The sequence below is a fragment of the Coloeus monedula genome, assembly GCF_965178545.1.
Source record: "Coloeus monedula genome assembly, chromosome: 1".
In the NCBI taxonomy this organism is placed as follows: domain Eukaryota; kingdom Metazoa; phylum Chordata; class Aves; order Passeriformes; family Corvidae; genus Coloeus; species Coloeus monedula.
In genome coordinates, this window is record NC_138781.1 from 9,531,715 (window position 1) to 9,540,597 (window position 8,883).

The following is an 8,883-nucleotide window of genomic DNA, read 5'->3' on the forward strand; positions in this document are numbered from 1 at the left end:
AATTAACTTGTAAACTATGTTGGGGAAAAAGTGGTTTCTAAGATATTTATTTCAATGTCTCATTCCCGAATGTTCTCTCTCTTGTCATTGACTAATTTGAACTGCTTCAAGTCAAGAGTTTTTTCCATTTTACTTACTCAGTGGGAGATCACAATGTAAGAGCTTTTCTTACACATTGCCTTCTCCACTGGAATATGACAGACAGGAATGTTATTTCCATGCAGCTGACAATGCAAACAACCACAGTAGCAGAAAGCAGACCTGGAGTTTGTAACTTTGCTGGAAAAAGAAACTAGAACAAATGAAAACACTCAAGACAACTGGGGTTGACAAAAAGAAAAACCATTTCCCCAAACACTGCAAGTCTCCAGCAAGAAAGCAAATGACCTTGTAAATTCTTACAGGTTAAAACTAAACTAGAATCTTGTGTGTTACATGGGAATCAAGAATCAGAACGTTACAGCAAAGGAAATTCCAAAGTGATTTGTCAGGGCTTAAAACCCATTTAGGACCACTGATGAACTAATCTTCTCTCTCTGGCATGTGGATACATTCTACTGCTTCCCGAAAAATTGAACCTACAGTTGATCAGCTTACTCCCTGAGGAGAGCAATGTGAATCGATTTTATTTTAGTCAAGGATAAAGGCTTTAAAGCTGCAATCACTTCCACCCCTTTAGCAGTGTCTACTTGTCATTTCAAGCACAAGTAGCTCCACTTCTTACACTAAAATGTTTTACAAAATATCTGCTAAATATTCTACATCCCAAATACCAAACTCACTCGAAGTGAATGAAAATGAAAGTTTTGGTGTCTCCCACCAGAGCCAATACAGACTGTCTCCCAGTATCCCATCAAGTTTTCCTATTGCCCATTTCCCAGGTAATTGTTTAAACATCATCTAAAACTGTCCATTAGTCCTCAATGGTCCTGTCTACACTTATTACCACTGTAATAAAACTTATTACCACTGTAATAAGAACTGCCACCTACAATTGTCTGCCACTCCTGCATCATATCCAGACCACCACTGTCCAAACCCTCTCCCCAAACCCAATAGAGGTTTAAGAACTTTGTCAGATTTACTGTCACAGTGTTGTTAGTGACTAGTACAAGAGACTTTCTCACCGGCTGTGCCAGAAAACCAAAGAGATTAGCATAAAGGCAGCAGGTAGACCAGTAACAACATGTGTGCACTGGAAGCAAACCACTGAACACTGCAATATTGTTTAAAAGAACAATTTTGTAGTTCCTCATCTCTCAAATAGCAAAATTAAAGTACACATTCTTGTATGAAAACTTTATTTGTAAACTAAGCAATCTCTAAATTAAATCTACTTTTAGGCTGTCACTATGGCTCTGTGTGTAATAGATTAACTTAATGAACTAAAAAGACCAAACTTCATTAGGGCTTTTCTTTTGGTAAATCAAAAGTAACAAAATGAACAGATTGATAACATTTTGGTTATTCACTTGAATACACAGAAGATAGGACACATGGAAAAGAAATGTCAACTATAACTGCAAAACTTTCAAATCACAAAGGAACTAAAAACAATTGTTGGCAAATATGTTTTCTGTTATTAGACATCTATGTTAAGACCTGAAAACAACACAGGCACATAATATATGCAGCATTTTAAAAAGTTTATACATAGCCAAATGTAGAAGAAAATTAATTCCCATTATAAAGACTTACATGAACATGACAGAAATAAGTGATTTTACCAAATGAATATGGACCGTTTAGACATATTCACATCAACACTGTACTCATACCTAGCACACCCTTAAGAGAAAAAAGAAACCCAAACACTTTCAAAAGCCCAAATATCTTCCCTAAAATATAAACCAAAATATAAGCATGAACAGAGAACAAAACATTACAACAATTTAAACTAATATATTAATCTCTTTTAACACATACAAGTCAGATGACTGAACACTGGTTTTCTGTTCCCCCCATGAAACACTCTCTTATCATTTCCTGGCTGTCATTTGATATTTAACTGGCAGAGGGTGGGTGGGTGGAAAAGTGTTCTTTTTCTAGTTCAAGTATTTTAGGAGAAAGTCATTGAGAGAGGAACACTGCTTTTTAAGATATAAATTTAGTCTGCACCATAAAATTTATTACTAGACTAAGACAACATCCTAGCCACACACAAGAGAGAATTTAGCATTCTAGTTCAACAATTAGCAAGATGAATCAACAGCCTGGAGGAGGAGGGAAAACTTGCCTCAAAACAAACTACAATTTTTCAAAATTCTGGACCAGCAAGCTTGCTGCATTAGGAAATATTAACAAATGAAGAGAAAACATTTCCTAGAAGTATCATTACATTCATTATATTAACAGTCAGCTTGAAATATGCAGACAGCTCAAACAAGCTAAATACCAACTGCTCCTGAGAGTTTGCCCTGTAAGCCTGCACAAAATCTCACAGCTCAGAGCACGTCTTCTAATATTCTCCCTGCAGAAAAAAGCCACAAGAGTTCTTGTCGAGCTTTTGGATATGAAGCTGTAAACTTATTCACTAGTTTACAGAATATGCTGTGTCAAGAAGGGCATCTGACAAAGCACAGACACCGGATTTTTTCTATCAAGCTTTGCAGATCTGAAATAAGGCGTAAGAATGACATAGTACAAAGAAGCAGCAGTAATGCTTAAAATACAAAGCAAACTATGAGCTTCCTGAGCTGTGAAGTTCCATTTCAGTTCTTTCTGCAAAGTTTTTCTCCACACAATTTTTTTCAGTAAGCTATTTTAAAGATCACCTACAAACTTTAAGAGCAGAAGTGTGGATCATAACACTGCATAATTAATTCAAAACAGAGCAATCAAGGTTTTACAGCTACCGTCATGCTTCAGCATATCCTGTTTACTTTTAAAAATGAAACAGGAAGACACTAAATTCTTAGACATTCACTCGCTTTCTTCCCATCTTCCCACTAAGGATTGACAATGACATGACAATGGATTGTCAATATGTTTATTTTTACATTTGGCGTTACATCTTTCAAAATTTTCTCAGAGGAAACTATTTCAGTCTGCTTGGATAATTCACTGAGGCAGTATCTAAATAAAGGAATGCCAACAAAGGTTATGAAAACAATAGTGTAGTCTGTACCAGACTCTCTCAACTGAAGTTTTCACATAAACAGATGCCAACAGTTACACAATTTACATTGCAAATATAAATCTCTCAGGTAAAAGTGCTGCAACTGAACTAAAGTAAACTCAACCCATGCTGCTATATGATAAGGACAGCCAAATGACAATGCAATTCTTGTCTGTCATATGACAGTTATTTTCAGCCAAGTAAAACTAGTTTTGTATTTCTAGTATAGTAACAACTTCATGGTACACAAATCCAGACTGCTTCAGCTGAAAACCGTTAGTCCTGTTTCAGATTTTCAGCTCTTAAGGAGAATTTCATAGTCACATCAGGGTGTAGCAGACAAAACTTTGTGCAATGACTCATTATATGGGAACGCTGGTCTTACAAAGCTTATTTATATAACAGGAGTTCCATTTGAAAAATAGTGTGTTTTAACGTTTGCTGCACAGAACTTTTAATACTATCTATTTAGTTGACAGGCATCCAAATGATTTAAAAGGTGTCACTGCCTCCCACAAAACACTTCTCTATAGACAACCTTTTAAAAATTTTTTTCTTGCTAGTACACTTAATATTTAAGCAAATACTTGTATTTTATGCAGAAAAGATTTCTTAAAATTTGTAAGCCGTAACTGGAGACTGAGCTATTTTAAATGACAGCTTAAAACAAAAGCAAAAATTATAGAATAATTCAGGTAAGAAGTGACTTGTGGAGTTCATCCAATCCAACCACGCACTAAAAACTGGGTCAACTTTAAAGCTGAATCAAAATACTGAGAGTTTATATGCTCAGTGATTAGATATGTTGACACATCTGTTAAAATGTTATAAAAGAAGTTAGATATGCAAATTGACATTATAAACAGCTCAAATTCAAACTTTGTTTCCCCACAAATATACCTCAGCAGCATTATTTGCCACCCTTTTTCTAAGAAAAGCTTCTTTGTGCAGGCCATTTCTCCATCTCACTTTAAACCTGAGCACAGGCTTCCGCCACCCCCCTTTCGTAGGCACTGGCACTTGTGTGGTCTCACAGTAAACTCATGAAACTCATCCAGCTGAACACCCAACTTGGCAGAAAACTCACAATTAGTTGGCCAAGTAAATTCTAATGTTGGCACAAGGTGGCACTGGGAAAGTGCAGCTGGATGCAGAACATCCTTTTTGTGAGAAGTGCACATTTACTTCATTTTGAAACTGCAGAATCAGGCCCTTTACTAACCCCCCTGATCCTCTCTGCAACAAGCATACAGGAGTGCAGAGCAGAGCCTACAAACAAAATTTAAATTCTCCTAAATAAGGACCAAGTGGAAAGAAGCTTTAAAATTCTCGCTGCTGCTCCAACTTTTAACTGTATCACAGGAAGCACATAGAGAGAACAAAACCAAACCAACCAACCAACAAAAACCTGTGTCATTTAAAATGAAAGGAAATAAAAACTCCACCAATGTAACAAAGACTGAAAGACTGGTACATGAAGCTTGTTAAAGCTGTTGGGAATAAAACATTAGAAGTAGGCTGGGGATGGGGATGCGAATGAAAGGTGAGGAGCACCTCTTTTCCTCTGTGTCCCAGGCGCTCTATTAATGGGATTCAAGAGGAGATGGGACACAGCTTCTCACCTGAACCCTGACATCAGGATGGAAATTATACAGGCCTTTATAAAGGAACTAGGGATCAAAAGGTATCTTGAAAAGCTGAGGTAAATGGAACAGATTTAGCAAGGCAAGGATTCCTAATTCTTGAACCTTGCTTTTGTAAGGAGAGGACCCTACAAAGCAAGTTAAATCTGAACTAATTCTAGTCAATGGAGAAGTCTACTATCAGATACTTCCCTAGCTGATGGGGCAAGTTTGTACAACCTCTCTTTCCACGCCTGACGATCCATTATTGCCAGCTAAGAAACAGAAAGAACGTGGCATATGCCAGAAAAAAAAAAAAAAAACCACCAACAAATTTAAGTTAGCTATTTTCAAAAAATAAACACACATCTTTAATTACACTATCATCTTTTCCCACCCACCCCAAGAGAACTTTATTCTTACCCAGTGAGAGGTCAAGGCCTCCTCAAAAAAAGTTAAGGCTGTCTAAGAAATGAAAGTGCAGATCTTCTTTCTTTTGATTTTACAAAAAAAGAAAAGCATTTAGTGCACAGCAGATGGAACCAAAGGGTCCTGGATCAGTTCATGCTATCTTGGAAATTACCAAGCCTGTCAAACACATAAATGTTGTTTTACCATTTCACACACTTTTAGCAAATTCTTGGTTTATTCCTCCCTCTTGTTTCTTATCAAACATTTGCTTTCTAAACTTCACAGAACTCTCTCCTTATTCAACTGAAAAGTCTTACCCAGAATCAAAATGCCATATGATCTAAAAGTTATACAAATGATAAAGTGTCAGACTTCTCTAAACATTCAATTTCAGAATTTACTGAATTCAAAGAGTTGTTTTAAAAAAAAAAACACTCTCCCCCTCTTCTTATCAAAATACTGTTTCTCCACTTCTATTTACATTTGATTCTATGTGGAACACACCAGCTCAGTATAGCCTTTATTTTCGTTAAATGTTCACAAACAGCAGCCAAAGATAAGGATTTAATTTTCTTCTTTGAAGTGGCGCAGTATTTACCCTGAATGTGCAGAAATGGCTCTACACATACTGCCTTTGAAATTCGGCTGCCCTTTCAAGCTTGGTACACAACCCTTAGAAGCTGGCCCCTGCTAGGCCACAGGAAAGCTCTGAAGCTGCTGGTGGGGTGTCCATTCTCCACTTCCTTACGAAAGGGTAGTATCAGATTTAATTTATATTGTCCAAGAGTAGAGAAAAGCAAAAAGAAAGATATCACAGGTCAAACAACTCTGTATCTAAACTAGCAATATCTCATACCAAATGTATTATTTCTCTAGTACATCCAGAAGAATCATATCCTTTTATTGATTTCCTTTTATGTACATATCAAAACATACTAAATCAGTGGTAGAGATTAACTCATAACCATTAACTTCTGCTATCAGAATCTTATATACTGCTGTAAGACTGACAAACTGGTTTCAGACACTACAGAGGATATTTAGAAATTAGCGTTTTTTTAAAACTCAGTATTATTTTAAAGTTAAAAAAAAAAAAAACCAGATTCAGTACAGGTATATGGTCAGCATGAAATTGTTGCAAGTTCAGAAGAAGTTACACCATTTCAGCAACTAGAAAACTAGTGATGAATTGATAAATGGGAGATAAATAATTCCGTTTATATCAAAGGTTAAGTCAAAGAACTTTATCTGACCAGAAACAAAATGTCACCTCTTCTTTCATTTTGAAGAAAAAGAACAGGACACCAAAGAATTGTTTTTAGTTACTTAGAATTTATAAAATGGGTTTTCATTACAAAAGTGCAATGAAAATGTTTTGACAATAACCCTGATTCAACTTTATTTCCCAGAGGGCTCTCATGTTTAAAAAAAAAATCTTAGAATGCATAGCCCACCAACTGTGATGTGCCAACAATCTCAAAAAGCAGTAGTAATTTAAAGTGAGAAGAATCTTGTTGAAGAGGCAAAAAAGGTTGCCTGTTATCCTAGATTTATTTTTCCTTCCATAAAACCTCAGTCTGTACAGACAAGATCTTTCTGACTCGTGCATTTTCAAATACGGTTAAAGCTGGGCTAGTCCTTATATGCAAAGGCACTTAGGCATGGAAACAATACTAGCAGACCACAACACAAAATTTAAAAATACCAAACAAGCAAACAAAAAAAACCTAAAGAGACTAGTATGCATCTTCCCTAGTTCAGACAAACTGCATATATAAAGAACATATCTGCAGTAGTCCCAAAACTCAGTAATCATTTTTATGTAATAATGATTTGTTAGATGAAAAAAGAATGTATTATACACACATATTTAGAAGGCCTGTGTCATCTACATAAAGTTCAAGAGGCATACTAATACTTTTAGGCTGATGTTTTTCTTCAGTAGTTTGATACCATGTTCATAAATATCAGCTCAACATGTGGGTTTCTACCATAAATATTTTGGAAAGGGATCTTTATATATGAATCACATAGTGAAGCTCACCACATTACTACATGAGAGAAGGTGTTTTGGGACAGACATCATCTCAGCACAGCTTTAACACTCTCACCTTGAAAACTCTGGGAAACAGGGAGATAGGATCAATTGTCCAGTATCTTTTTTTTTTTCCCTTTGGTTCTCCATTTCCAAACCCATTATTTACATTTCTTCTAACTATGGGGTACTCTTAGGATGTCACCCAGGTTACCTAAATTTCAAGAAGTAATACTGAACAAATTAAACTTCTTCCTTTAAGAAGAATGCCTAACCACAAAAACACACACAACCCACAATACACATACGTACATATTCATACACTATGAATCAGCTAGAACAGAAGGCAGTTTAAAATGAAAAATAATCAGGCAGAAGAAGGACACAGAGTTCAGCTGTTAAGTACTCACAAGTTATTACTCTATTCTTATTCACACCTCTTCACCCTTTCCAGATGCAGCCTGGCAGCCCGGAGCAATGGCCACCTATCCAGAGCAGTAACCACTACCCAAACTGATTACATCCTGCTTAACATTAAGTTACCATATATGGGAGTAATTCTTCTTACAAATCACCCCTTGGTAAGTTCCATCTAATATGCTCAACTAAGTTGGAGAAAGGATCAGAAGAATGTGTCACAGCGTCGCAGTGTCTTCAAATTTCATAAGATGTATAAATACCCTCCTACAGTTCCTACAGCTGCAGCAATAACAGCATTAACCAAAAGTATAATGAGAAGTTAGGATGAACATCTTTTTCTTCTATAGCAAATAAAAAGATGCATTGTATAGCAGAAGTTCACCTGTTTATCAGGTTTACTGAGTACATAACATCCATCAGCAGGGATTCTTTGAAGATTCCTGTCCTGAACTTTCTATCTAAGATCCAGTTAACAAGTTTGATTCTGTATCATTAAGAAATCTTCATATGAGATACACGTAAGAGCATAACCACCTTAACCTTCTCCGCAAATGTCACTCAGTACAGGTGTGATCCTGCAGTTAGAGCAACCAAACCACTTTTCTATTACAAACGCTGGCTCTGCCTTTCCAATACCAGTAAAAACCAAAGTCTTTGTTGCTCTAACCATATAATTGGACATTATCTCCTTCCACTAGGTGTAGGAGTGGTACAGCAGTTCAGTGGTGACCCACAATACTCACAATCTGCAAGAACTTCATACAGCTTCCCAAGAAAAAGGAGACCTACCAGATTTCTTTACAATAGTACTGCAAATCAGTTTAATTAAAAAGATGATGACACCTACTTAGCCTTAGGCAGGCTTTTTTCCCTTTTTCTTGAGTAGATGAGAAAATAAAACAAGAGGGAAAAAAACCCCAACAAACAAAACCATAAAAATCACTCCAAACTAGAGCAGAAACTTAAGCAAGTATGTAGGACCCAAAATGCCACAGCAGACTTATAATTAATGTTTTAGCATGTCACTACTTTTACTACAATTGCATACAGTATTTCAGTTTCTGTATAATACATGCTTAAGTTTACAAAAAATTGTCTAAATCTGTTTTCAGAATCAATTCTTTAAAAATGCTAAGATTTCTTGCTATTGTGGTCACCTGCTGATTGTTGACAGACTGCACACAGATACAGCTTCTGGTACCAGGCCAAACTTACATTTAATCTGGGGAAAACAAATCCAGCATGGCTTTTTATCTGTATATTCAAGAAAACAGGAG

The 8,883-nt window shown here is 36.2% G+C and overlaps 1 protein-coding gene across 5 annotated transcripts in view; it reads right to left on the reverse strand.

The window, feature by feature from the left end:
- The window catches only part of ESYT2 (extended synaptotagmin 2), a 93,453-nt gene extending 85,776 nt beyond the window's left edge, over window positions 1-7,677 (reverse strand). For all 5 annotated transcript variants that reach the window (XM_082297812.1, XM_082297809.1, XM_082297813.1 and 2 more), the window contains exon 1: window positions 7,597-7,677. The gene's annotated coding sequence lies outside the window, so the exon portion shown is untranslated. The remainder of the gene's footprint in view (window positions 1-7,596) is intronic.
- Between the last annotated feature and the right edge of the window lie 1,206 nt (window positions 7,678-8,883).